Source organism: Rhinoderma darwinii, unplaced genomic scaffold, assembly GCF_050947455.1.
Source record: "Rhinoderma darwinii isolate aRhiDar2 unplaced genomic scaffold, aRhiDar2.hap1 Scaffold_422, whole genome shotgun sequence".
Classification (NCBI taxonomy): Eukaryota; Metazoa; Chordata; class Amphibia; order Anura; family Rhinodermatidae; genus Rhinoderma; species Rhinoderma darwinii.
Genome location: NW_027463769.1, coordinates 49,210 through 75,523, shown reverse-complemented (window position 1 = coordinate 75,523; position 26,314 = coordinate 49,210). Strand labels below are relative to the sequence as shown.

The following is a 26,314-nucleotide window of genomic DNA, read 5'->3' as shown; positions in this document are numbered from 1 at the left end:
TGTCAGAAAGCTGGCTCTGGAATCCTGAGGGCTCCACTATGACACGTGCAAAGTTCCGTCTGAACTTTATATAAGACGGTGAGGCTCAGTCAGTCACTCAGTGTTGCCTGAGAGGGCAACACTGCAACAGCCGGCCGCCAGGCTGTCTTTTTTTTGCACAGCTAGTTGCCTCCAGGAGGCCACAAGAGGGAGACAAGGGACTGCAAAATGGAAAATAGGCATCCACCAACTTTACAGACAACTTCTCCTTGCTCCTACAACCTCCATCCTTGCACAGTTTGTTATTCTTCTAGGTAACATAGTAACAAATCCAAATTGCTGCTCTCTTTGTAGGCAAGCAAGGCTTTGTTGCAACTGCAATTCTTACTTCTTCTTGAAATGTAGGGACGACAGTACATTCCATCACATCCATCTAGTGTACACAGGTAGGTCCATTGTGGCGGGCAGGCGAGCGGGCGGGCTGCTTTATTGGCTGTTTGCTGTTCCCCTACTCCACTCCACTATTTGACTGTTGTGCTGCATCAATCAATCAATCAATCAATCAATCAATCAATCAATCAATCAATCAATCAATCAATCAGTGGCTGGCTCAGGTGCAGCTCTTTAACTTACCTAAAAGGGAGGGCGGAGAGAAGACAAGGAAGGTGAATGAGGTGTTCCAATGTGAAATGCCGGAAACACAGAAACACAGACGACACACAACAAGAGGTGGCAATCTATTCATTAATTGCATTTAATCAATGAGCTCATTATCACTCATGCATTGTCCAACAGGTGTTGAAATAATGGGATTAAAAGGGGAGATCCCTTCAGAAAGACAGAAACAATAGCAAAGACAAAAAACACTTTTGGAATCTGCTTTTAGTCAACACATAAGGAAAGGGTGCACTGGTCCTGGAAATACTGCAATACCAGGTCAATGCGTGGAGTGGACAGAGCAAGCTCTATTTCCATCTCCCTGTTCTAAAAATCCATTTAATATATGGTCCCCAGATAGGGGACGTATCAGATATTAAACTGATAAGAACAGATACTACACTTGATCTTAGCCAAAAGGCCGAGAAGCGATAACCCGAACGGGCCGCGCGTTGCCCGAGCCTGCCCGATACTGCTGTTCAGCCCTTGCAGCGATTCAGCCTACTTCTAGGCAATTCCATGGGGCCCTGCAGGCTCACACACTCACAGCTACACGGGAGGTGAATAAAGGCCGGAGAGGAAGCCAGACAGGATTTGCTTCTTTTGCTTGCACCACAATGCAGTGCTGAAAGAGGAGGAATCTACATAAAAACGCCTTCCTGGCAACGCCCAAATGCCCTGCTGCCATGCAGATAAACACTGGCAGCGGCAGCAAGTGCATGCCCACAGCCACCCCTTGTTCCTTCACACCTTGTATCAGCTGTAATCCAGTCCAGTCCAGTGCTGCCTGCTGAGCAGCACTGACCAACACTGCCTGGGCCCAGGCTTTTATCTCTGAGGCCCCATTATGATGTCAGAAAGCTGGCTCTGGAATCCTGAGGGCTCCACTATGACACGTGCAAAGTTCCGTCTGAACTTTATATAAGACGGTGAGGCTCAGTCAGTCACTCAGTGTTGCCTGAGAGGGCAACACTGCAACAGCCGGCCGCCAGGCTGTCTTTTTTTTGCACAGCTAGTTGCCTCCAGGAGGCCACAAGAGGGAGACAAGGGACTGCAAAATGGAAAATAGGCATCCACCAACTTTACAGACAACTTCTCCTTGCTCCTACAACCTCCATCCTTGCACAGTTTGTTATTCTTCTAGGTAACATAGTAACAAATCCAAATTGCTGCTCTCTTTGTAGGCAAGCAAGGCTTTGTTGCAACTGCAATTCTTACTTCTTCTTGAAATGTAGGGACGACAGTACATTCCATCACATCCATCTAGTGTACACAGGTAGGTCCATTGTGGCGGGCAGGCGAGCGGGCGGGCTGCTTTATTGGCTGTTTGCTGTTCCCCTACTCCACTCCACTATTTGACTGTTGTGCTGCATCAATCAATCAATCAATCAATCAATCAATCAATCAATCAATCAGTGGCTGGCTCAGGTGCAGCTCTTTAACTTACCTAAAAGGGAGGGCGGAGAGAAGACAAGGAAGGTGAATGAGGTGTTCCAATGTGAAATGCCGGAAACACAGAAACACAGACGACACACAACAAGAGGTGGCAATCTATTCATTAATTGCATTTAATCAATGAGCTCATTATCACTCATGCATTGTCCAACAGGTGTTGAAATAATGGGATTAAAAGGGGAGATCCCTTCAGAAAGACAGAAACAATAGCAAAGACAAAAAACACTTTTGGAATCTGCTTTTAGTCAACACATAAGGAAAGGGTGCACCGGTCCTGGAAATACTGCAATACCAGGTCAATGCGTGGAGTGGACAGAGCAAGCTCTATTTCCATCTCCCTGTTCTAAAAATCCATTTAATATATGGTCCCCAGATAGGGGACGTATCAGATATTAAACTGATAAGAACAGATACTACACTTGATCTTAGCCAAAAGGCCGAGAAGCGATAACCCGAACGGGCCGCGCGTTGCCCGAGCCTGCCCGATACTGCTGTTCAGCCCTTGCAGCGATTCAGCCTACTTCTAGGCAATTCCATGGGGCCCTGCAGGCTCACACACTCACAGCTACACGGGAGGTGAATAAAGGCCGGAGAGGAAGCCAGACAGGATTTGCTTCTTTTGCTTGCACCACAATGCAGTGCTGAAAGAGGAGGAATCTACATAAAAACGCCTTCCTGGCAACGCCCAAATGCCCTGCTGCCATGCAGATAAACACTGGCAGCGGCAGCAAGTGCATGCCCACAGCCACCCCTTGTTCCTTCACACCTTGTATCAGCTGTAATCCAGTCCAGTCCAGTGCTGCCTGCTGAGCAGCACTGACCAACACTGCCTGGGCCCAGGCTTTTATCTCTGAGGCCCCATTATGATGTCAGAAAGCTGGCTCTGGAATCCTGAGGGCTCCACTATGACACGTGCAAAGTTCCGTCTGAACTTTATATAAGACGGTGAGGCTCAGTCAGTCACTCAGTGTTGCCTGAGAGGGCAACACTGCAACAGCCGGCCGCCAGGCTGTCTTTTTTTTGCACAGCTAGTTGCCTCCAGGAGGCCACAAGAGGGAGACAAGGGACTGCAAAATGGAAAATAGGCATCCACCAACTTTACAGACAACTTCTCCTTGCTCCTACAACCTCCATCCTTGCACAGTTTGTTATTCTTCTAGGTAACATAGTAACAAATCCAAATTGCTGCTCTCTTTGTAGGCAAGCAAGGCTTTGTTGCAACTGCAATTCTTACTTCTTCTTGAAATGTAGGGACGACAGTACATTCCATCACATCCATCTAGTGTACACAGGTAGGTCCATTGTGGCGGGCAGGCGAGCGGGCGGGCTGCTTTATTGGCTGTTTGCTATTCCCCTACTCCACTCCACTATTTGACTGTTGTGCTGCATCAATCAATCAATCAATCAATCAATCAATCAATCAATCAATCAATCAATCAATCAGTGGCTGGCTCAGGTGCAGCTCTTTAACTTACCTAAAAGGGAGGGCGGAGAGAAGACAAGGAAGGTGAATGAGGTGTTCCAATGTGAAATGCCGGAAACACAGAAACACAGACGACACACAACAAGAGGTGGCAATCTATTCATTAATTGCATTTAATCAATGAGCTCATTATCACTCATGCATTGTCCAACAGGTGTTGAAATAATGGGATTAAAAGGGGAGATCCCTTCAGAAAGACAGAAACAATAGCAAAGACAAAAAACACTTTTGGAATCTGCTTTTAGTCAACACATAAGGAAAGGGTGCACCGGTCCTGGAAATACTGCAATACCAGGTCAATGTGTGGAGTGGACAGAGCAAGCTCTATTTCCATCTCCCTGTTCTAAAAATCCATTTAATATATGGTCCCCAGATAGGGGACGTATCAGATATTAAACTGATAAGAACAGATACTACACTTGATCTTAGCCAAAAGGCCGAGAAGCGATAACCCGAACGGGCCGCGCGTTGCCCGAGCCTGCCCGATACTGCTGTTCAGCCCTTGCAGCGATTCAGCCTACTTCTAGGCAATTCCATGGGGCCCTGCAGGCTCACACACTCACAGCTACACGGGAGGTGAATAAAGGCCGGAGAGGAAGCCAGACAGGATTTGCTTCTTTTGCTTGCACCACAATGCAGTGCTGAAAGAGGAGGAATCTACATAAAAACGCCTTCCTGGCAACGCCCAAATGCCCTGCTGCCATGCAGATAAACACTGGCAGCGGCAGCAAGTGCATGCCCACAGCCACCCCTTGTTCCTTCACACCTTGTATCAGCTGTAATCCAGTCCAGTCCAGTGCTGCCTGCTGAGCAGCACTGACCAACACTGCCTGGGCCCAGGCTTTTATCTCTGAGGCCCCATTATGATGTCAGAAAGCTGGCTCTGGAATCCTGAGGGCTCCACTATGACACGTGCAAAGTTCCGTCTGAACTTTATATAAGACGGTGAGGCTCAGTCAGTCACTCAGTGTTGCCTGAGAGGGCAACACTGCAACAGCCGGCCGCCAGGCTGTCTTTTTTTTGCACAGCTAGTTGCCTCCAGGAGGCCACAAGAGGGAGACAAGGGACTGCAAAATGGAAAATAGGCATCCACCAACTTTACAGACAACTTCTCCTTGCTCCTACAACCTCCATCCTTGCACAGTTTGTTATTCTTCTAGGTAACATAGTAACAAATCCAAATTGCTGCTCTCTTTGTAGGCAAGCAAGGCTTTGTTGCAACTGCAATTCTTACTTCTTCTTGAAATGTAGGGACGACAGTACATTCCATCACATCCATCTAGTGTACACAGGTAGGTCCATTGTGGCGGGCAGGCGAGCGGGCGGGCTGCTTTATTGGCTGTTTGCTGTTCCCCTACTCCACTCCACTATTTGACTGTTGTGCTGCATCAATCAATCAATCAATCAATCAATCAATCAATCAATCAATCAGTGGCTGGCTCAGGTGCAGCTCTTTAACTTACCTAAAAGGGAGGGCGGAGAGAAGACAAGGAAGGTGAATGAGGTGTTCCAATGTGAAATGCCGGAAACACAGAAACACAGACGACACACAACAAGAGGTGGCAATCTATTCATTAATTGCATTTAATCAATGAGCTCATTATCACTCATGCATTGTCCAACAGGTGTTGAAATAATGGGATTAAAAGGGGAGATCCCTTCAGAAAGACAGAAACAATAGCAAAGACAAAAAACACTTTTGGAATCTGCTTTTAGTCAACACATAAGGAAAGGGTGCACCGGTCCTGGAAATACTGCAATACCAGGTCAATGCGTGGAGTGGACAGAGCAAGCTCTATTTCCATCTCCCTGTTCTAAAAATCCATTTAATATATGGTCCCCAGATAGGGGACGTATCAGATATTAAACTGATAAGAACAGATACTACACTTGATCTTAGCCAAAAGGCCGAGAAGCGATAACCCGAACGGGCCGCGCGTTGCCCGAGCCTGCCCGATACTGCTGTTCAGCCCTTGCAGCGATTCAGCCTACTTCTAGGCAATTCCATGGGGCCCTGCAGGCTCACACACTCACAGCTACACGGGAGGTGAATAAAGGCCGGAGAGGAAGCCAGACAGGATTTGCTTCTTTTGCTTGCACCACAATGCAGTGCTGAAAGAGGAGGAATCTACATAAAAACGCCTTCCTGGCAACGCCCAAATGCCCTGCTGCCATGCAGATAAACACTGGCAGCGGCAGCAAGTGCATGCCCACAGCCACCCCTTGTTCCTTCACACCTTGTATCAGCTGTAATCCAGTCCAGTCCAGTGCTGCCTGCTGAGCAGCACTGACCAACACTGCCTGGGCCCAGGCTTTTATCTCTGAGGCCCCATTATGATGTCAGAAAGCTGGCTCTGGAATCCTGAGGGCTCCACTATGACACGTGCAAAGTTCCGTCTGAACTTTATATAAGACGGTGAGGCTCAGTCAGTCACTCAGTGTTGCCTGAGAGGGCAACACTGCAACAGCCGGCCGCCAGGCTGTCTTTTTTTTGCACAGCTAGTTGCCTCCAGGAGGCCACAAGAGGGAGACAAGGGACTGCAAAATGGAAAATAGGCATCCACCAACTTTACAGACAACTTCTCCTTGCTCCTACAACCTCCATCCTTGCACAGTTTGTTATTCTTCTAGGTAACATAGTAACAAATCCAAATTGCTGCTCTCTTTGTAGGCAAGCAAGGCTTTGTTGCAACTGCAATTCTTACTTCTTCTTGAAATGTAGGGACGACAGTACATTCCATCACATCCATCTAGTGTACACAGGTAGGTCCATTGTGGCGGGCAGGCGAGCGGGCGGGCTGCTTTATTGGCTGTTTGCTGTTCCCCTACTCCACTCCACTATTTGACTGTTGTGCTGCATCAATCAATCAATCAATCAATCAATCAATCAATCAATCAATCAGTGGCTGGCTCAGGTGCAGCTCTTTAACTTACCTAAAAGGGAGGGCGGAGAGAAGACAAGGAAGGTGAATGAGGTGTTCCAATGTGAAATGCCGGAAACACAGAAACACAGACGACACACAACAAGAGGTGGCAATCTATTCATTAATTGCATTTAATCAATGAGCTCATTATCACTCATGCATTGTCCAACAGGTGTTGAAATAATGGGATTAAAAGGGGAGATCCCTTCAGAAAGACAGAAACAATAGCAAAGACAAAAAACACTTTTGGAATCTGCTTTTAGTCAACACATAAGGAAAGGGTGCACCGGTCCTGGAAATACTGCAATACCAGGTCAATGCGTGGAGTGGACAGAGCAAGCTCTATTTCCATCTCCCTGTTCTAAAAATCCATTTAATATATGGTCCCCAGATAGGGGACGTATCAGATATTAAACTGATAAGAACAGATACTACACTTGATCTTAGCCAAAAGGCCGAGAAGCGATAACCCGAACGGGCCGCGCGTTGCCCGAGCCTGCCCGATACTGCTGTTCAGCCCTTGCAGCGATTCAGCCTACTTCTAGGCAATTCCATGGGGCCCTGCAGGCTCACACACTCACAGCTACACGGGAGGTGAATAAAGGCCGGAGAGGAAGCCAGACAGGATTTGCTTCTTTTGCTTGCACCACAATGCAGTGCTGAAAGAGGAGGAATCTACATAAAAACGCCTTCCTGGCAACGCCCAAATGCCCTGCTGCCATGCAGATAAACACTGGCAGCGGCAGCAAGTGCATGCCCACAGCCACCCCTTGTTCCTTCACACCTTGTATCAGCTGTAATCCAGTCCAGTCCAGTGCTGCCTGCTGAGCAGCACTGACCAACACTGCCTGGGCCCAGGCTTTTATCTCTGAGGCCCCATTATGATGTCAGAAAGTTGGCTCTGGAATCCTGAGGGCTCCACTATGACACGTGCAAAGTTCCGTCTGAACTTTATATAAGACGGTGAGGCTCAGTCAGTCACTCAGTGTTGCCTGAGAGGGCAACACTGCAACAGCCGGCCGCCAGGCTGTCTTTTTTTTGCACAGCTAGTTGCCTCCAGGAGGCCACAAGAGGGAGACAAGGGACTGCAAAATGGAAAATAGGCATCCACCAACTTTACAGACAACTTCTCCTTGCTCCTACAACCTCCATCCTTGCACAGTTTGTTATTCTTCTAGGTAACATAGTAACAAATCCAAATTGCTGCTCTCTTTGTAGGCAAGCAAGGCTTTGTTGCAACTGCAATTCTTACTTCTTCTTGAAATGTAGGGACGACAGTACATTCCATCACATCCATCTAGTGTACACAGGTAGGTCCATTGTGGCGGGCAGGCGAGCGGGCGGGCTGCTTTATTGGCTGTTTGCTGTTCCCCTACTCCACTCCACTATTTGACTGTTGTGCTGCATCAATCAATCAATCAATCAATCAATCAATCAATCAATCAATCAGTGGCTGGCTCAGGTGCAGCTCTTTAACTTACCTAAAAGGGAGGGCGGAGAGAAGACAAGGAAGGTGAATGAGGTGTTCCAATGTGAAATGCCGGAAACACAGAAACACAGACGACACACAACAAGAGGTGGCAATCTATTCATTAATTGCATTTAATCAATGAGCTCATTATCACTCATGCATTGTCCAACAGGTGTTGAAATAATGGGATTAAAAGGGGAGATCCCTTCAGAAAGACAGAAACAATAGCAAAGACAAAAAACACTTTTGGAATCTGCTTTTAGTCAACACATAAGGAAAGGGTGCACCGGTCCTGGAAATACTGCAATACCAGGTCAATGTGTGGAGTGGACAGAGCAAGCTCTATTTCCATCTCCCTGTTCTAAAAATCCATTTAATATATGGTCCCCAGATAGGGGACGTATCAGATATTAAACTGATAAGAACAGATACTACACTTGATCTTAGCCAAAAGGCCGAGAAGCGATAACCCGAACGGGCCGCGCGTTGCCCGAGCCTGCCCGATACTGCTGTTCAGCCCTTGCAGCGATTCAGCCTACTTCTAGGCAATTCCATGGGGCCCTGCAGGCTCACACACTCACAGCTACACGGGAGGTGAATAAAGGCCGGAGAGGAAGCCAGACAGGATTTGCTTCTTTTGCTTGCACCACAATGCAGTGCTGAAAGAGGAGGAATCTACATAAAAACGCCTTCCTGGCAACGCCCAAATGCCCTGCTGCCATGCAGATAAACACTGGCAGCGGCAGCAAGTGCATGCCCACAGCCACCCCTTGTTCCTTCACACCTTGTATCAGCTGTAATCCAGTCCAGTCCAGTGCTGCCTGCTGAGCAGCACTGACCAACACTGCCTGGGCCCAGGCTTTTATCTCTGAGGCCCCATTATGATGTCAGAAAGCTGGCTCTGGAATCCTGAGGGCTCCACTATGACACGTGCAAAGTTCCGTCTGAACTTTATATAAGACGGTGAGGCTCAGTCAGTCACTCAGTGTTGCCTGAGAGGGCAACACTGCAACAGCCGGCCGCCAGGCTGTCTTTTTTTTGCACAGCTAGTTGCCTCCAGGAGGCCACAAGAGGGAGACAAGGGACTGCAAAATGGAAAATAGGCATCCACCAACTTTACAGACAACTTCTCCTTGCTCCTACAACCTCCATCCTTGCACAGTTTGTTATTCTTCTAGGTAACATAGTAACAAATCCAAATTGCTGCTCTCTTTGTAGGCAAGCAAGGCTTTGTTGCAACTGCAATTCTTACTTCTTCTTGAAATGTAGGGACGACAGTACATTCCATCACATACATCTAGTGTACACAGGTAGGTCCATTGTGGCGGGCAGGCGAGCGGGCGGGCTGCTTTATTGGCTGTTTGCTGTTCCCCTACTCCACTCCACTATTTGACTGTTGTGCTGCATCAATCAATCAATCAATCAATCAATCAATCAATCAATCAATCAATCAATCAATCAATCAGTGGCTGGCTCAGGTGCAGCTCTTTAACTTACCTAAAAGGGAGGGCGGAGAGAAGACAAGGAAGGTGAATGAGGTGTTCCAATGTGAAATGCCGGAAACACAGAAACACAGACGACACACAACAAGAGGTGGCAATCTATTCATTAATTGCATTTAATCAATGAGCTCATTATCACTCATGCATTGTCCAACAGGTGTTGAAATAATGGGATTAAAAGGGGAGATCCCTTCAGAAAGACAGAAACAATAGCAAAGACAAAAAACACTTTTGGAATCTGCTTTTAGTCAACACATAAGGAAAGGGTGCACCGGTCCTGGAAATACTGCAATACCAGGTCAATGCGTGGAGTGGACAGAGCAAGCTCTATTTCCATCTCCCTGTTCTAAAAATCCATTTAATATATGGTCCCCAGATAGGGGACGTATCAGATATTAAACTGATAAGAACAGATACTACACTTGATCTTAGCCAAAAGGCCGAGAAGCGATAACCCGAACGGGCCGCGCGTTGCCCGAGCCTGCCCGATACTGCTGTTCAGCCCTTGCAGCGATTCAGCCTACTTCTAGGCAATTCCATGGGGCCCTGCAGGCTCACACACTCACAGCTACACGGGAGGTGAATAAAGGCCGGAGAGGAAGCCAGACAGGATTTGCTTCTTTTGCTTGCACCACAATGCAGTGCTGAAAGAGGAGGAATCTACATAAAAACGCCTTCCTGGCAACGCCCAAATGCCCTGCTGCCATGCAGATAAACACTGGCAGCGGCAGCAAGTGCATGCCCACAGCCACCCCTTGTTCCTTCACACCTTGTATCAGCTGTAATCCAGTCCAGTCCAGTGCTGCCTGCTGAGCAGCACTGACCAACACTGCCTGGGCCCAGGCTTTTATCTCTGAGGCCCCATTATGATGTCAGAAAGCTGGCTCTGGAATCCTGAGGGCTCCACTATGACACGTGCAAAGTTCCGTCTGAACTTTATATAAGACGGTGAGGCTCAGTCAGTCACTCAGTGTTGCCTGAGAGGGCAACACTGCAACAGCCGGCCGCCAGGCTGTCTTTTTTTTGCACAGCTAGTTGCCTCCAGGAGGCCACAAGAGGGAGACAAGGGACTGCAAAATGGAAAATAGGCATCCACCAACTTTACAGACAACTTCTCCTTGCTCCTACAACCTCCATCCTTGCACAGTTTGTTATTCTTCTAGGTAACATAGTAACAAATCCAAATTGCTGCTCTCTTTGTAGGCAAGCAAGGCTTTGTTGCAACTGCAATTCTTACTTCTTCTTGAAATGTAGGGACGACAGTACATTCCATCACATCCATCTAGTGTACACAGGTAGGTCCATTGTGGCGGGCAGGCGAGCGGGCGGGCTGCTTTATTGGCTGTTTGCTGTTCCCCTACTCCACTCCACTATTTGACTGTTGTGCTGCATCAATCAATCAATCAATCAATCAATCAATCAATCAATCAATCAGTGGCTGGCTCAGGTGCAGCTCTTTAACTTACCTAAAAGGGAGGGCGGAGAGAAGACAAGGAAGGTGAATGAGGTGTTCCAATGTGAAATGCCGGAAACACAGAAACACAGACGACACACAACAAGAGGTGGCAATCTATTCATTAATTGCATTTAATCAATGAGCTCATTATCACTCATGCATTGTCCAACAGGTGTTGAAATAATGGGATTAAAAGGGGAGATCCCTTCAGAAAGACAGAAACAATAGCAAAGACAAAAAACACTTTTGGAATCTGCTTTTAGTCAACACATAAGGAAAGGGTGCACCGGTCCTGGAAATACTGCAATACCAGGTCAATGCGTGGAGTGGACAGAGCAAGCTCTATTTCCATCTCCCTGTTCTAAAAATCCATTTAATATATGGTCCCCAGATAGGGGACGTATCAGATATTAAACTGATAAGAACAGATACTACACTTGATCTTAGGCAAAAGGCCGAGAAGCGATAACCCGAACGGGCCGCGCGTTGCCCGAGCCTGCCCGATACTGCTGTTCAGCCCTTGCATCGATTCAGCCTACTTCTAGGCAATTCCATGGGGCCCTGCAGGCTCACACACTCACAGCTACACGGGAGGTGAATAAAGGCCGGAGAGGAAGCCAGACAGGATTTGCTTCTTTTGCTTGCACCACAATGCAGTGCTGAAAGAGGAGGAATCTACATAAAAACGCCTTCCTGGCAACGCCCAAATGCCCTGCTGCCATGCAGATAAACACTGGCAGCGGCAGCAAGTGCATGCCCACAGCCACCCCTTGTTCCTTCACACCTTGTATCAGCTGTAATCCAGTCCAGTCCAGTGCTGCCTGCTGAGCAGCACTGACCAACACTGCCTGGGCCCAGGCTTTTATCTCTGAGGCCCCATTATGATGTCAGAAAGCTGGCTCTGGAATCCTGAGGGCTCCACTATGACACGTGCAAAGTTCCGTCTGAACTTTATATAAGACGGTGAGGCTCAGTCAGTCACTCAGTGTTGCCTGAGAGGGCAACACTGCAACAGCCGGCCGCCAGGCTGTCTTTTTTTTGCACAGCTAGTTGCCTCCAGGAGGCCACAAGAGGGAGACAAGGGACTGCAAAATGGAAAATAGGCATCCACCAACTTTACAGACAACTTCTCCTTGCTCCTACAACCTCCATCCTTGCACAGTTTGTTATTCTTCTAGGTAACATAGTAACAAATCCAAATTGCTGCTCTCTTTGTAGGCAAGCAAGGCTTTGTTGCAACTGCAATTCTTACTTCTTCTTGAAATGTAGGGACGACAGTACATTCCATCACATCCATCTAGTGTACACAGGTAGGTCCATTGTGGCGGGCAGGCGAGCGGGCGGGCTGCTTTATTGGCTGTTTGCTGTTCCCCTACTCCACTCCACTATTTGACTGTTGTGCTGCATCAATCAATCAATCAATCAATCAATCAATCAATCAATCAATCAATCAATCAATCAATCAATCAATCAATCAATCAGTGGCTGGCTCAGGTGCAGCTCTTTAACTTACCTAAAAGGGAGGGCGGAGAGAAGACAAGGAAGGTGAATGAGGTGTTCCAATGTGAAATGCCGGAAACACAGAAACACAGACGACACACAACAAGAGGTGGCAATCTATTCATTAATTGCATTTAATCAATGAGCTCATTATCACTCATGCATTGTCCAACAGGTGTTGAAATAATGGGATTAAAAGGGGAGATCCCTTCAGAAAGACAGAAACAATAGCAAAGACAAAAAACACTTTTGGAATCTGCTTTTAGTCAACACATAAGGAAAGGGTGCACCGGTCCTGGAAATACTGCAATACCAGGTCAATGCGTGGAGTGGACAGAGCAAGCTCTATTTCCATCTCCCTGTTCTAAAAATCCATTTAATATATGGTCCCCAGATAGGGGACGTATCAGATATTAAACTGATAAGAACAGATACTACACTTGATCTTAGCCAAAAGGCCGAGAAGCGATAACCCGAACGGGCCGCGCGTTGCCCGAGCCTGCCCGATACTGCTGTTCAGCCCTTGCAGCGATTCAGCCTACTTCTAGGCAATTCCATGGGGCCCTGCAGGCTCACACACTCACAGCTACACGGGAGGTGAATAAAGGCCGGAGAGGAAGCCAGACAGGATTTGCTTCTTTTGCTTGCACCACAATGCAGTGCTGAAAGAGGAGGAATCTCATAAAAACGCCTTCCTGGCAACGCCCAAATGCCCTGCTGCCATGCAGATAAACACTGGCAGCGGCAGCAAGTGCATGCCCACAGCCACCCCTTGTTCCTTCACACCTTGTATCAGCTGTAATCCAGTCCAGTCCAGTGCTGCCTGCTGAGCAGCACTGACCAACACTGCCTGGGCCCAGGCTTTTATCTCTGAGGCCCCATTATGATGTCAGAAAGCTGGCTCTGGAATCCTGAGGGCTCCACTATGACACGTGCAAAGTTCCGTCTGAACTTTATATAAGACGGTGAGGCTCAGTCAGTCACTCAGTGTTGCCTGAGAGGGCAACACTGCAACAGCCGGCCGCCAGGCTGTCTTTTTTTTGCACAGCTAGTTGCCTCCAGGAGGCCACAAGAGGGAGACAAGGGACTGCAAAATGGAAAATAGGCATCCACCAACTTTACAGACAACTTCTCCTTGCTCCTACAACCTCCATCCTTGCACAGTTTGTTATTCTTCTAGGTAACATAGTAACAAATCCAAATTGCTGCTCTCTTTGTAGGCAAGCAAGGCTTTGTTGCAACTGCAATTCTTACTTCTTCTTGAAATGTAGGGACGACAGTACATTCCATCACATCCATCTAGTGTACACAGGTAGGTCCATTGTGGCGGGCAGGCGAGCGGGCGGGCTGCTTTATTGGCTGTTTGCTGTTCCCCTACTCCACTCCACTATTTGACTGTTGTGCTGCAATCAATCAATCAATCAATCAATCAATCAATCAATCAATCAATCAATCAATCAGTGGCTGGCTCAGGTGCAGCTCTTTAACTTACCTAAAAGGGAGGGCGGAGAGAAGACAAGGAAGGTGAATGAGGTGTTCCAATGTGAAATGCCGGAAACACAGAAACACAGACGACACACAACAAGAGGTGGCAATCTATTCATTAATTGCATTTAATCAATGAGCTCATTATCACTCATGCATTGTCCAACAGGTGTTGAAATAATGGGATTAAAAGGGGAGATCCCTTCAGAAAGACAGAAACAATAGCAAAGACAAAAAACACTTTTGGAATCTGCTTTTAGTCAACACATAAGGAAAGGGTGCACCGGTCCTGGAAATACTGCAATACCAGGTCAATGCGTGGAGTGGACAGAGCAAGCTCTATTTCCATCTCCCTGTTCTAAAAATCCATTTAATATATGGTCCCCAGATAGGGGACGTATCAGATATTAAACTGATAAGAACAGATACTACACTTGATCTTAGCCAAAAGGCCGAGAAGCGATAACCCGAACGGGCCGCGCGTTGCCCGAGCCTGCCCGATACTGCTGTTCAGCCCTTGCAGCGATTCAGCCTACTTCTAGGCAATTCCATGGGGCCCTGCAGGCTCACACACTCACAGCTACACGGGAGGTGAATAAAGGCCGGAGAGGAAGCCAGACAGGATTTGCTTCTTTTGCTTGCACCACAATGCAGTGCTGAAAGAGGAGGAATCTACATAAAAACGCCTTCCTGGCAACGCCCAAATGCCCTGCTGCCATGCAGATAAACACTGGCAGCGGCAGCAAGTGCATGCCCACAGCCACCCCTTGTTCCTTCACACCTTGTATCAGCTGTAATCCAGTCCAGTCCAGTGCTGCCTGCTGAGCAGCACTGACCAACACTGCCTGGGCCCAGGCTTTTATCTCTGAGGCCCCATTATGATGTCAGAAAGCTGGCTCTGGAATCCTGAGGGCTCCACTATGACACGTGCAAAGTTCCGTCTGAACTTTATATAAGACGGTGAGGCTCAGTCAGTCACTCAGTGTTGCCTGAGAGGGCAACACTGCAACAGCCGGCCGCCAGGCTGTCTTTTTTTTGCACAGCTAGTTGCCTCCAGGAGGCCACAAGAGGGAGACAAGGGACTGCAAAATGGAAAATAGGCATCCACCAACTTTACAGACAACTTCTCCTTGCTCCTACAACCTCCATCCTTGCACAGTTTGTTATTCTTCTAGGTAACATAGTAACAAATCCAAATTGCTGCTCTCTTTGTAGGCAAGCAAGGCTTTGTTGCAACTGCAATTCTTACTTCTTCTTGAAATGTAGGGACGACAGTACATTCCATCACATCCATCTAGTGTACACAGGTAGGTCCATTGTGGCGGGCAGGCGAGCGGGCGGGCTGCTTTATTGGCTGTTTGCTGTTCCCCTACTCCACTCCACTATTTGACTGTTGTGCTGCATCAATCAATCAATCAATCAATCAATCAATCAATCAATCAATCAATCAGTGGCTGGCTCAGGTGCAGCTCTTTAACTTACCTAAAAGGGAGGGCGGAGAGAAGACAAGGAAGGTGAATGAGGTGTTCCAATGTGAAATGCCGGAAACACAGAAACACAGACGACACACAACAAGAGGTGGCAATCTATTCATTAATTGCATTTAATCAATGAGCTCATTATCACTCATGCATTGTCCAACAGGTGTTGAAATAATGGGATTAAAAGGGGAGATCCCTTCAGAAAGACAGAAACAATAGCAAAGACAAAAAACACTTTTGGAATCTGCTTTTAGTCAACACATAAGGAAAGGGTGCACCGGTCCTGGAAATACTGCAATACCAGGTCAATGCGTGGAGTGGACAGAGCAAGCTCTATTTCCATCTCCCTGTTCTAAAAATCCATTTAATATATGGTCCCCAGATAGGGGACGTATCAGATATTAAACTGATAAGAACAGATACTACACTTGATCTTAGCCAAAAGGCCGAGAAGCGATAACCCGAACGGGCCGCGCGTTGCCCGAGCCTGCCCGATACTGCTGTTCAGCCCTTGCAGCGATTCAGCCTACTTCTAGGCAATTCCATGGGGCCCTGCAGGCTCACACACTCACAGCTACACGGGAGGTGAATAAAGGCCGGAGAGGAAGCCAGACAGGATTTGCTTCTTTTGCTTGCACCACAATGCAGTGCTGAAAGAGGAGGAATCTACATAAAAACGCCTTCCTGGCAACGCCCAAATGCCCTGCTGCCATGCAGATAAACACTGGCAGCGGCAGCAAGTGCATGCCCACAGCCACCCCTTGTTCCTTCACACCTTGTATCAGCTGTAATCCAGTCCAGTCCAGTGCTGCCTGCTGAGCAGCACTGACCAACACTGCCTGGGCCCAGGCTTTTATCTCTGAGGCCCCATTATGATGTCAGAAAGCTGGCTCTGGAATCCTGAGGGCTCCACTATGACACGTGCAAAGTTCCGTCTGAACTTTATATAAGACGGTGAGGCTCAGTCAGTCACTCAGTGTTGCCTGAGAGGGCAACACTGCAACAGCCGGCCGCCAGGCTGTCTTTTTTTTGCACAGCTAGTTGCCTCCAGGAGGCCACAAGAGGGAGACAAGGGACTGCAAAATGGAAAATAGGCATCCACCAACTTTACAGACAACTTCTCCTTGCTCCTACAACCTCCATCCTTGCACAGTTTGTTATTCTTCTAGGTAACATAGTAACAAATCCAAATTGCTGCTCTCTTTGTAGGCAAGCAAGGCTTTGTTGCAACTGCAATTCTTACTTCTTCTTGAAATGTAGGGACGACAGTACATTCCATCACATCCATCTAGTGTACACAGGTAGGTCCATTGTGGCGGGCAGGCGAGCGGGCGGGCTGCTTTATTGGCTGTTTGCTGTTCCCCTACTCCACTCCACTATTTGACTGTTGTGCTGCATCAATCAATCAATCAATCAATCAATCAATCAATCAATCAATCAATCAATCAATCAATCAGTGGCTGGCTCAGGTGCAGCTCTTTAACTTACCTAAAAGGGAGGGCGGAGAGAAGACAAGGAAGGTGAATGAGGTGTTCCAATGTGAAATGCCGGAAACACAGAAACACAGACGACACACAACAAGAGGTGGCAATCTATTCATTAATTGCATTTAATCAATGAGCTCATTATCACTCATGCATTGTCCAACAGGTGTTGAAATAATGGGATTAAAAGGGGAGATCCCTTCAGAAAGACAGAAACAATAGCAAAGACAAAAAACACTTTTGGAATCTGCTTTTAGTCAACACATAAGGAAAGGGTGCACCGGTCCTGGAAATACTGCAATACCAGGTCAATGCGTGGAGTGGACAGAGCAAGCTCTATTTCCATCTCCCTGTTCTAAAAATCCATTTAATATATGGTCCCCAGATAGGGGACGTATCAGATATTAAACTGATAAGAACAGATACTACACTTGATCTTAGCCAAAAGGCCGAGAAGCGATAACCCGAACGGGCCGCGCGTTGCCCGAGCCTGCCCGATACTGCTGTTCAGCCCTTGCAGCGATTCAGCCTACTTCTAGGCAATTCCATGGGGCCCTGCAGGCTCACACACTCACAGCTACACGGGAGGTGAATAAAGGCCGGAGAGGAAGCCAGACAGGATTTGCTTCTTTTGCTTGCACCACAATGCAGTGCTGAAAGAGGAGGAATCTACATAAAAACGCCTTCCTGGCAACGCCCAAATGCCCTGCTGCCATGCAGATAAACACTGGCAGCGGCAGCAAGTGCATGCCCACAGCCACCCCTTGTTCCTTCACACCTTGTATCAGCTGTAATCCAGTCCAGTCCAGTGCTGCCTGCTGAGCAGCACTGACCAACACTGCCTGGGCCCAGGCTTTTATCTCTGAGGCCCCATTATGATGTCAGAAAGCTGGCTCTGGAATCCTGAGGGCTCCACTATGACACGTGCAAAGTTCCGTCTGAACTTTATATAAGACGGTGAGGCTCAGTCAGTCACTCAGTGTTGCCTGAGAGGGCAACACTGCAACAGCCGGCCGCCAGGCTGTCTTTTTTTTGCACAGCTAGTTGCCTCCAGGAGGCCACAAGAGGGAGACAAGGGACTGCAAAATGGAAAATAGGCATCCACCAACTTTACAGACAACTTCTCCTTGCTCCTACAACCTCCATCCTTGCACAGTTTGTTATTCTTCTAGGTAACATAGTAACAAATCCAAATTGCTGCTCTCTTTGTAGGCAAGCAAGGCTTTGTTGCAACTGCAATTCTTACTTCTTCTTGAAATGTAGGGACGACAGTACATTCCATCACATCCATCTAGTGTACACAGGTAGGTCCATTGTGGCGGGCAGGCGAGCGGGCGGGCTGCTTTATTGGCTGTTTGCTGTTCCCCTACTCCACTCCACTATTTGACTGTTGTGCTGCATCAATCAATCAATCAATCAATCAATCAATCAATCAATCAATCAATCAGTGGCTGGCTCAGGTGCAGCTCTTTAACTTACCTAAAAGGGAGGGCGGAGAGAAGACAAGGAAGGTGAATGAGGTGTTCCAATGTGAAATGCCGGAAACACAGAAACACAGACGACACACAACAAGAGGTGGCAATCTATTCATTAATTGCATTTAATCAATGAGCTCATTATCACTCATGCATTGTCCAACAGGTGTTGAAATAATGGGATTAAAAGGGGAGATCCCTTCAGAAAGACAGAAACAATAGCAAAGACAAGAAACACTTTTGGAATCTGCTTTTAGTCAACACATAAGGAAAGGGTGCACCGGTCCTGGAAATACTGCAATACCAGGTCAATGCGTGGAGTGGACAGAGCAAGCTCTATTTCCATCTCCCTGTTCTAAAAATCCATTTAATATATGGTCCCCAGATAGGGGACGTATCAGATATTAAACTGATAAGAACAGATACTACACTTGATCTTAGCCAAAAGGCCGAGAAGCGATAACCCGAACGGGCCGCGCGTTGCCCGAGCCTGCCCGATACTGCTGTTCAGCCCTTGCAGCGATTCAGCCTACTTCTAGGCAATTCCATGGGGCCCTGCAGGCTCACACACTCACAGCTACACGGGAGGTGAATAAAGGCCGGAGAGGAAGCCAGACAGGATTTGCTTCTTTTGCTTGCACCACAATGCAGTACTGAAAGAGGAGGAATCTACATAAAAACGCCTTCCTGGCAACGCCCAAATGCCCTGCTGCCATGCAGATAAACACTGGCAGCGGCAGCAAGTGCATGCCCACAGCCACCCCTTGTTCCTTCACACCTTGTATCAGCTGTAATCCAGTCCAGTCCAGTGCTGCCTGCTGAGCAGCACTGACCAACACTGCCTGGGCCCAGGCTTTTATCTCTGAGGCCCCATTATGATGTCAGAAAGCTGGCTCTGGAATCCTGAGGGCTCCACTATGACACGTGCAAAGTTCCGTCTGAACTTTATATAAGACGGTGAGGCTCAGTCAGTCACTCAGTGTTGCCTGAGAGGGCAACACTGCAACAGCCGGCCGCCAGGCTGTCTTTTTTTTGCACAGCTAGTTGCCTCCAGGAGGCCACAAGAGGGAGACAAGGGACTGCAAAATGGAAAATAGGCATCCACCAACTTTACAGACAACTTCTCCTTGCTCCTACAACCTCCATCCTTGCACAGTTTGTTATTCTTCTAGGTAACATAGTAACAAATCCAAATTGCTGCTCTCTTTGTAGGCAAGCAAGGCTTTGTTGCAACTGCAATTCTTACTTCTTCTTGAAATGTAGGGACGACAGTACATTCCATCACATCCATCTAGTGTACACAGGTAGGTCCATTGTGGCGGGCAGGCGAGCGGGCGGGCTGCTTTATTGGCTGTTTGCTGTTCCCCTACTCCACTCCACTATTTGACTGTTGTGCTGCATCAATCAATCAATCAATCAATCAATCAATCAATCAATCAATCAATCAATCAGTGGCTGGCTCAGGTGCAGCTCTTTAACTTACCTAAAAGGGAGGGCGGAGAGAAGACAAGGAAGGTGAATGAGGTGTTCCAATGTGAAATGCCGGAAACACAGAAACACAGACGACACACAACAAGAGGTGGCAATCTATTCATTAATTGCATTTAATCAATGAGCTCATTATCACTCATGCATTGTCCAACAGGTGTTGAAATAATGGGATTAAAAGGGGAGATCCCTTCAGAAAGACAGAAACAATAGCAAAGACAAAAAACACTTTTGGAATCTGCTTTTAGTCAACACATAAGGAAAGGGTGCACCGGTCCTGGAAATACTGCAATACCAGGTCAATGCGTGGAGTGGACAGAGCAAGCTCTATTTCCATCTCCCTGTTCTAAAAATCCATTTAATATATGGTCCCCAGATAGGGGACGTATCAGATATTAAACTGATAAGAACAGATACTACACTTGATCTTAGCCAAAAGGCCGAGAAGCGATAACCCGAACGGGCCGCGCGTTGCCCGAGCCTGCCCGATACTGCTGTTCAGCCCTTGCAGCGATTCAGCCTACTTCTAGGCAATTCCATGGGGCCCTGCAGGCTCACACACTCACAGCTACACGGGAGGTGAATAAAGGCCGGAGAGGAAGCCAGACAGGATTTGCTTCTTTTGCTTGCACCACAATGCAGTGCTGAAAGAGGAGGAATCTACATAAAAACGCCTTCCTGGCAACGCCCAAATGCCCTGCTGCCATGCAGATAAACACTGGCAGCGGCAGCAAGTGCATGCCCACAGCCACCCCTTGTTCCTTCACACCTTGTATCAGCTGTAATCCAGTCCAGTCCAGTGCTGCCTGCTGAGCAGCACTGACCAACACTGCCTGGGCCCAGGCTTTTATCTCTGAGGCCCCATTATGATGTCAGAAAGCTGGCTCTGGAATCCTGAGGGCTCCACTATGACACGTGCAAAGTTCCGTCTGAACTTTATATAAGACGGTGAGGCTCAGTCAGTCACTCAGTGTTGCCTGAGAGGGCAACACTGCAACAGCCGGCCGCCAGGCTGTCTTTTTTTTGCACAGCTAGTTGCCTCCAGGAGGCCACAAGAGGGAGACAAGGGACTGCAAAATGGAAAATAGGCATCCACCAACTTTACAGACAACTTCTCCTTGCTCCTACAACCTCCATCCTTGCACAGTTTGTTATTCTTCTAGGTAACATAGTAACAAATCCAAATTGCTGCTCTCTTTGTAGGCAAGCAAGGCTTTGTTGCAACTGCAATTCTTACTTCTTCTTGAAATGTAGGGACGACAGTACATTCCATCACATCCATCTAGTGTACACAGGTAGGTCCATTGTGGCGGGCAGGCGAGCGGGCGGGCTGCTTTATTGGCTGTTTGCTGTTCCCCTACTCCACTCCACTATTTGACTGTTGTGCTGCATCAATCAATCAATCAATCAATCAATCAATCAATCAATCAATCAGTGGCTGGCTCAGGTGCAGCTCTTTAACTTACCTAAAAGGGAGGGCGGAGAGAAGACAAGGAAGGTGAATGAGGTGTTCCAATGTGAAATGCCGGAAACACAGAAACACAGACGACACACAACAAGAGGTGGCAATCTATTCATTAATTGCATTTAATCAATGAGCTCATTATCACTCATGCATTGTCCAACAGGTGTTGAAATAGTGGGATTAAAAGGGGAGATCCCTTCAGAAAGACAGAAACAATAGCAAAGACAAAAAACACTTTTGGAATCTGCTTTTAGTCAACACATAAGGAAAGGGTGCACCGGTCCTGGAAATACTGCAATACCAGGTCAATGCGTGGAGTGGACAGAGCAAGCTCTATTTCCATCTCCCTGTTCTAAAAATCCATTTAATATATGGTCCCCAGATAGGGGACGTATCAGATATTAAACTGATAAGAACAGATACTACACTTGATCTTAGCCAAAAGGCCGAGAAGCGATAACCCGAACGGGCCGCGCGTTGCCCGAGCCTGCCCGATACTGCTGTTCAGCCCTTGCAGCGATTCAGCCTACTTCTAGGCAATTCCATGGGGCCCTGCAGGCTCACACACTCACAGCTACACGGGAGGTGAATAAAGGCCGGAGAGGAAGCCAGACAGGATTTGCTTCTTTTGCTTGCACCACAATGCAGTGCTGAAAGAGGAGGAATCTACATAAAAACGCCTTCCTGGCAACGCCCAAATGCCCTGCTGCCATGCAGATAAACACTGGCAGCGGCAGCAAGTGCATGCCCACAGCCACCCCTTGTTCCTTCACACCTTGTATCAGCTGTAATCCAGTCCAGTCCAGTGCTGCCTGCTGAGCAGCACTGACCAACACTGCCTGGGCCCAGGCTTTTATCTCTGAGGCCCCATTATGATGTCAGAAAGCTGGCTCTGGAATCCTGAGGGCTCCACTATGACACGTGCAAAGTTCCGTCTGAACTTTATATAAGACGGTGAGGCTCAGTCAGTCACTCAGTGTTGCCTGAGAGGGCAACACTGCAACAGCCGGCCGCCAGGCTGTCTTTTTTTTGCACAGCTAGTTGCCTCCAGGAGGCCACAAGAGGGAGACAAGGGACTGCAAAATGGAAAATAGGCATCCACCAACTTTACAGACAACTTCTCCTTGCTCCTACAACCTCCATCCTTGCACAGTTTGTTATTCTTCTAGGTAACATAGTAACAAATCCAAATTGCTGCTCTCTTTGTAGGCAAGCAAGGCTTTGTTGCAACTGCAATTCTTACTTCTTCTTGAAATGTAGGGACGACAGTACATTCCATCACATCCATCTAGTGTACACAGGTAGGTCCATTGTGGCGGGCAGGCGAGCGGGCGGGCTGCTTTATTGGCTGTTTGCTGTTCCCCTACTCCACTCCACTATTTGACTGTTGTGCTGCATCAATCAATCAATCAATCAATCAATCAATCAATCAATCAATCAGTGGCTGGCTCAGGTGCAGCTCTTTAACTTACCTAAAAGGGAGGGCGGAGAGAAGACAAGGAAGGTGAATGAGGTGTTCCAATGTGAAATGCCGGAAACACAGAAACACAGACGACACACAACAAGAGGTGGCAATCTATTCATTAATTGCATTTAATCAATGAGCTCATTATCACTCATGCATTGTCCAACAGGTGTTGAAATAATGGGATTAAAAGGGGAGATCCCTTCAGAAAGACAGAAACAATAGCAAAGACAAGAAACACTTTTGGAATCTGCTTTTAGTCAACACATAAGGAAAGGGTGCACCGGTCCTGGAAATACTGCAATACCAGGTCAATGCGTGGAGTGGACAGAGCAAGCTCTATTTCCATCTCCCTGTTCTAAAAATCCATTTAATATATGGTCCCCAGATAGGGGACGTATCAGATATTAAACTGATAAGAACAGATACTACACTTGATCTTAGCCAAAAGGCCGAGAAGCGATAACCCGAACGGGCCGCGCGTTGCCCGAGCCTGCCCGATACTGCTGTTCAGCCCTTGCAGCGATTCAGCCTACTTCTAGGCAATTCCATGGGGCCCTGCAGGCTCACACACTCACAGCTACACGGGAGGTGAATAAAGGCCGGAGAGGAAGCCAGACAGGATTTGCTTCTTTTGCTTGCACCACAATGCAGTACTGAAAGAGGAGGAATCTACATAAAAACGCCTTCCTGGCAACGCCCAAATGCCCTGCTGCCATGCAGATAAACACTGGCAGCGGCAGCAAGTGCATGCCCACAGCCACCCCTTGTTCCTTCACACCTTGTATCAGCTGTAATCCAGTCCAGTCCAGTGCTGCCTGCTGAGCAGCACTGACCAACACTGCCTGGGCCCAGGCTTTTATCTCTGAGGCCCCATTATGATGTCAGAAAGCTGGCTCTGGAATCCTGAGGGCTCCACTATGACACGTGCAAAGTTCCGTCTGAACTTTATATAAGACGGTGAGGCTCAGTCAGTCACTCAGTGTTGCCTGAGAGGGCAACACTGCAACAGCCGGCCGCCAGGCTGTCTTTTTTTTGCACAGCTAGTTGCCTCCAGGAGGCCACAAGAGGGAGACAAGGGACTGCAAAATGGAAAATAGGCATCCACCAACTTTACAGACAACTTCTCCTTGCTCCTACAACCTCCATCCTTGCACAGTTTGTTATTCTTCTAGGTAACATAGTAACAAATCCAAATTGCTGCTCTCTTTGTAGGCAAGCAAGGCTTTGTTGCAACTGCAATTCTTACTTCTTCTTGAAATGTAGGGACGACAGTACATTCCATCACATCCATCTAGTGTACACAGGTAGGTCCATTGTGGCGGGCAGGCGAGCGGGCGGGCTGCTTTATTGGCTGTTTGCTGTTCCCCTACTCCACTCCACTATTTGACTGTTGTGCTGCATCAATCAATCAATCAATCAATCAATCAATCAATCAATCAATCAATCAATCAATCAATCAATCAATCAATCAATCAGTGGCTGGCTCAGGTGCAGCTCTTTAACTTACCTAAAAGGGAGGGCGGAGAGAAGACAAGGAAGGTGAATGAGGTGTTCCAATGTGAAATGCCGGAAACACAGAAACACAGACGACACACAACAAGAGGTGGCAATCTATTCATTAATTGCATTTAATCAATGAGCTCATTATCACTCATGCATTGTCCAACAGGTGTTGAAATAATGGGATTAAAAGGGGAGATCCCTTCAGAAAGACAGAAACAATAGCAAAGACAAAAAACACTTTTGGAATCTGCTTTTAGTCAACACATAAGGAAAGGGTGCACCGGTCCTGGAAATACTGCAATACCAGGTCAATGCGTGGAGTGGACAGAGCAAGCTCTATTTCCATCTCCCTGTTCTAAAAATCCATTTAATATATGGTCCCCAGATAGGGGACGTATCAGATATTAAACTGATAAGAACAGATACTACACTTGATCTTAGCCAAAAGGCCGAGAAGCGATAACCCGAACGGGCCGCGCGTTGCCCGAGCCTGCCCGATACTGCTGTTCAGCCCTTGCAGCGATTCAGCCTACTTCTAGGCAATTCCATGGGGCCCTGCAGGCTCACACACTCACAGCTACACGGGAGGTGAATAAAGGCCGGAGAGGAAGCCAGACAGGATTTGCTTCTTTTGCTTGCACCACAATGCAGTGCTGAAAGAGGAGGAATCTACATAAAAACGCCTTCCTGGCAACGCCCAAATGCCCTGCTGCCATGCAGATAAACACTGGCAGCGGCAGCAAGTGCATGCCCACAGCCACCCCTTGTTCCTTCACACCTTGTATCAGCTGTAATCCAGTCCAGTCCAGTGCTGCCTGCTGAGCAGCACTGACCAACACTGCCTGGGCCCAGGCTTTTATCTCTGAGGCCCCATTATGATGTCAGAAAGCTGGCTCTGGAATCCTGAGGGCTCCACTATGACACGTGCAAAGTTCCGTCTGAACTTTATATAAGACGGTGAGGCTCAGTCAGTCACTCAGTGTTGCCTGAGAGGGCAACACTGCAACAGCCGGCCGCCAGGCTGTCTTTTTTTTGCACAGCTAGTTGCCTCCAGGAGGCCACAAGAGGGAGACAAGGGACTGCAAAATGGAAAATAGGCATCCACCAACTTTACAGACAACTTCTCCTTGCTCCTACAACCTCCATCCTTGCACAGTTTGTTATTCTTCTAGGTAACATAGTAACAAATCCAAATTGCTGCTCTCTTTGTAGGCAAGCAAGGCTTTGTTGCAACTGCAATTCTTACTTCTTCTTGAAATGTAGGGACGACAGTACATTCCATCACATCCATCTAGTGTACACAGGTAGGTCCATTGTGGCGGGCAGGCGAGCGGGCGGGCTGCTTTATTGGCTGTTTGCTGTTCCCCTACTCCACTCCACTATTTGACTGTTGTGCTGCATCAATCAATCAATCAATCAATCAATCAATCAATCAATCAATCAATCAATCAATCAATCAATCAATCAATCAATCAGTGGCTGGCTCAGGTGCAGCTCTTTAACTTACCTAAAAGGGAGGGCGGAGAGAAGACAAGGAAGGTGAATGAGGTGTTCCAATGTGAAATGCCGGAAACACAGAAACACAGACGACACACAACAAGAGGTGGCAATCTATTCATTAATTGCATTTAATCAATGAGCTCATTATCACTCATGCATTGTCCAACAGGTGTTGAAATAATGGGATTAAAAGGGGAGATCCCTTCAGAAAGACAGAAACAATAGCAAAGACAAAAAACACTTTTGGAATCTGCTTTTAGTCAACACATAAGGAAAGGGTGCACCGGTCCTGGAAATACTGCAATACCAGGTCAATGCGTGGAGTGGACAGAGCAAGCTCTATTTCCATCTCCCTGTTCTAAAAATCCATTTAATATATGGTCCCCAGATAGGGGACGTATCAGATATTAAACTGATAAGAACAGATACTACACTTGATCTTAGCCAAAAGGCCGAGAAGCGATAACCCGAACGGGCCGCGCGTTGCCCGAGCCTGCCCGATACTGCTGTTCAGCCCTTGCAGCGATTCAGCCTACTT

General features: G+C 47.7%; 18 non-coding genes across 18 annotated transcripts; all 18 read right to left on the bottom strand.

Moving 5' to 3' along the window:
- Nucleotides 1–878: 878 nt before the first annotated feature.
- Nucleotides 879–1,069, bottom strand: LOC142710086 (U2 spliceosomal RNA). The gene has a single exon (XR_012869195.1). It is a non-coding gene; the product is annotated as a U2 spliceosomal RNA (small nuclear RNA).
- Nucleotides 1,070–2,349: 1,280 nt separating this feature from the next.
- LOC142710247 (U2 spliceosomal RNA) lies at nt 2,350–2,540 on the bottom strand. The gene has a single exon (XR_012869341.1). It is a non-coding gene; the product is annotated as a U2 spliceosomal RNA (small nuclear RNA).
- Nucleotides 2,541–3,832: 1,292 nt separating this feature from the next.
- Nucleotides 3,833–4,023, bottom strand: LOC142710195 (U2 spliceosomal RNA). The gene has a single exon (XR_012869293.1). It is a non-coding gene; the product is annotated as a U2 spliceosomal RNA (small nuclear RNA).
- Nucleotides 4,024–5,303: 1,280 nt separating this feature from the next.
- On the bottom strand, nt 5,304–5,494 carry LOC142710245 (U2 spliceosomal RNA). Its single transcript, XR_012869339.1, has one exon. It is a non-coding gene; the product is annotated as a U2 spliceosomal RNA (small nuclear RNA).
- A 1,280-nt stretch (nt 5,495–6,774) lies between these two features.
- Nucleotides 6,775–6,965, bottom strand: LOC142710244 (U2 spliceosomal RNA). Its single transcript, XR_012869338.1, has one exon. It is a non-coding gene; the product is annotated as a U2 spliceosomal RNA (small nuclear RNA).
- Nucleotides 6,966–8,245: 1,280 nt separating this feature from the next.
- LOC142710194 (U2 spliceosomal RNA) lies at nt 8,246–8,436 on the bottom strand. The gene has a single exon (XR_012869292.1). It is a non-coding gene; the product is annotated as a U2 spliceosomal RNA (small nuclear RNA).
- Nucleotides 8,437–9,732: 1,296 nt separating this feature from the next.
- On the bottom strand, nt 9,733–9,923 carry LOC142710243 (U2 spliceosomal RNA). Its single transcript, XR_012869337.1, has one exon. It is a non-coding gene; the product is annotated as a U2 spliceosomal RNA (small nuclear RNA).
- Nucleotides 9,924–11,203: 1,280 nt separating this feature from the next.
- Nucleotides 11,204–11,394, bottom strand: LOC142710206 (U2 spliceosomal RNA). The gene has a single exon (XR_012869303.1). It is a non-coding gene; the product is annotated as a U2 spliceosomal RNA (small nuclear RNA).
- Nucleotides 11,395–12,706: 1,312 nt separating this feature from the next.
- LOC142710242 (U2 spliceosomal RNA) lies at nt 12,707–12,897 on the bottom strand. The gene has a single exon (XR_012869336.1). It is a non-coding gene; the product is annotated as a U2 spliceosomal RNA (small nuclear RNA).
- Nucleotides 12,898–14,185: 1,288 nt separating this feature from the next.
- LOC142710241 (U2 spliceosomal RNA) lies at nt 14,186–14,376 on the bottom strand. The gene has a single exon (XR_012869335.1). It is a non-coding gene; the product is annotated as a U2 spliceosomal RNA (small nuclear RNA).
- A 1,284-nt stretch (nt 14,377–15,660) lies between these two features.
- On the bottom strand, nt 15,661–15,851 carry LOC142710240 (U2 spliceosomal RNA). Its single transcript, XR_012869334.1, has one exon. It is a non-coding gene; the product is annotated as a U2 spliceosomal RNA (small nuclear RNA).
- A 1,296-nt stretch (nt 15,852–17,147) lies between these two features.
- On the bottom strand, nt 17,148–17,338 carry LOC142710239 (U2 spliceosomal RNA). The gene has a single exon (XR_012869333.1). It is a non-coding gene; the product is annotated as a U2 spliceosomal RNA (small nuclear RNA).
- A 1,284-nt stretch (nt 17,339–18,622) lies between these two features.
- LOC142710238 (U2 spliceosomal RNA) lies at nt 18,623–18,813 on the bottom strand. Its single transcript, XR_012869332.1, has one exon. It is a non-coding gene; the product is annotated as a U2 spliceosomal RNA (small nuclear RNA).
- A 1,288-nt stretch (nt 18,814–20,101) lies between these two features.
- On the bottom strand, nt 20,102–20,292 carry LOC142710236 (U2 spliceosomal RNA). The gene has a single exon (XR_012869331.1). It is a non-coding gene; the product is annotated as a U2 spliceosomal RNA (small nuclear RNA).
- Nucleotides 20,293–21,572: 1,280 nt separating this feature from the next.
- Nucleotides 21,573–21,763, bottom strand: LOC142710235 (U2 spliceosomal RNA). Its single transcript, XR_012869330.1, has one exon. It is a non-coding gene; the product is annotated as a U2 spliceosomal RNA (small nuclear RNA).
- Nucleotides 21,764–23,043: 1,280 nt separating this feature from the next.
- On the bottom strand, nt 23,044–23,234 carry LOC142710233 (U2 spliceosomal RNA). The gene has a single exon (XR_012869328.1). It is a non-coding gene; the product is annotated as a U2 spliceosomal RNA (small nuclear RNA).
- Nucleotides 23,235–24,546: 1,312 nt separating this feature from the next.
- Nucleotides 24,547–24,737, bottom strand: LOC142710232 (U2 spliceosomal RNA). The gene has a single exon (XR_012869327.1). It is a non-coding gene; the product is annotated as a U2 spliceosomal RNA (small nuclear RNA).
- Nucleotides 24,738–26,049: 1,312 nt separating this feature from the next.
- LOC142710231 (U2 spliceosomal RNA) lies at nt 26,050–26,240 on the bottom strand. The gene has a single exon (XR_012869326.1). It is a non-coding gene; the product is annotated as a U2 spliceosomal RNA (small nuclear RNA).
- Nucleotides 26,241–26,314: the final 74 nt, after the last annotated feature.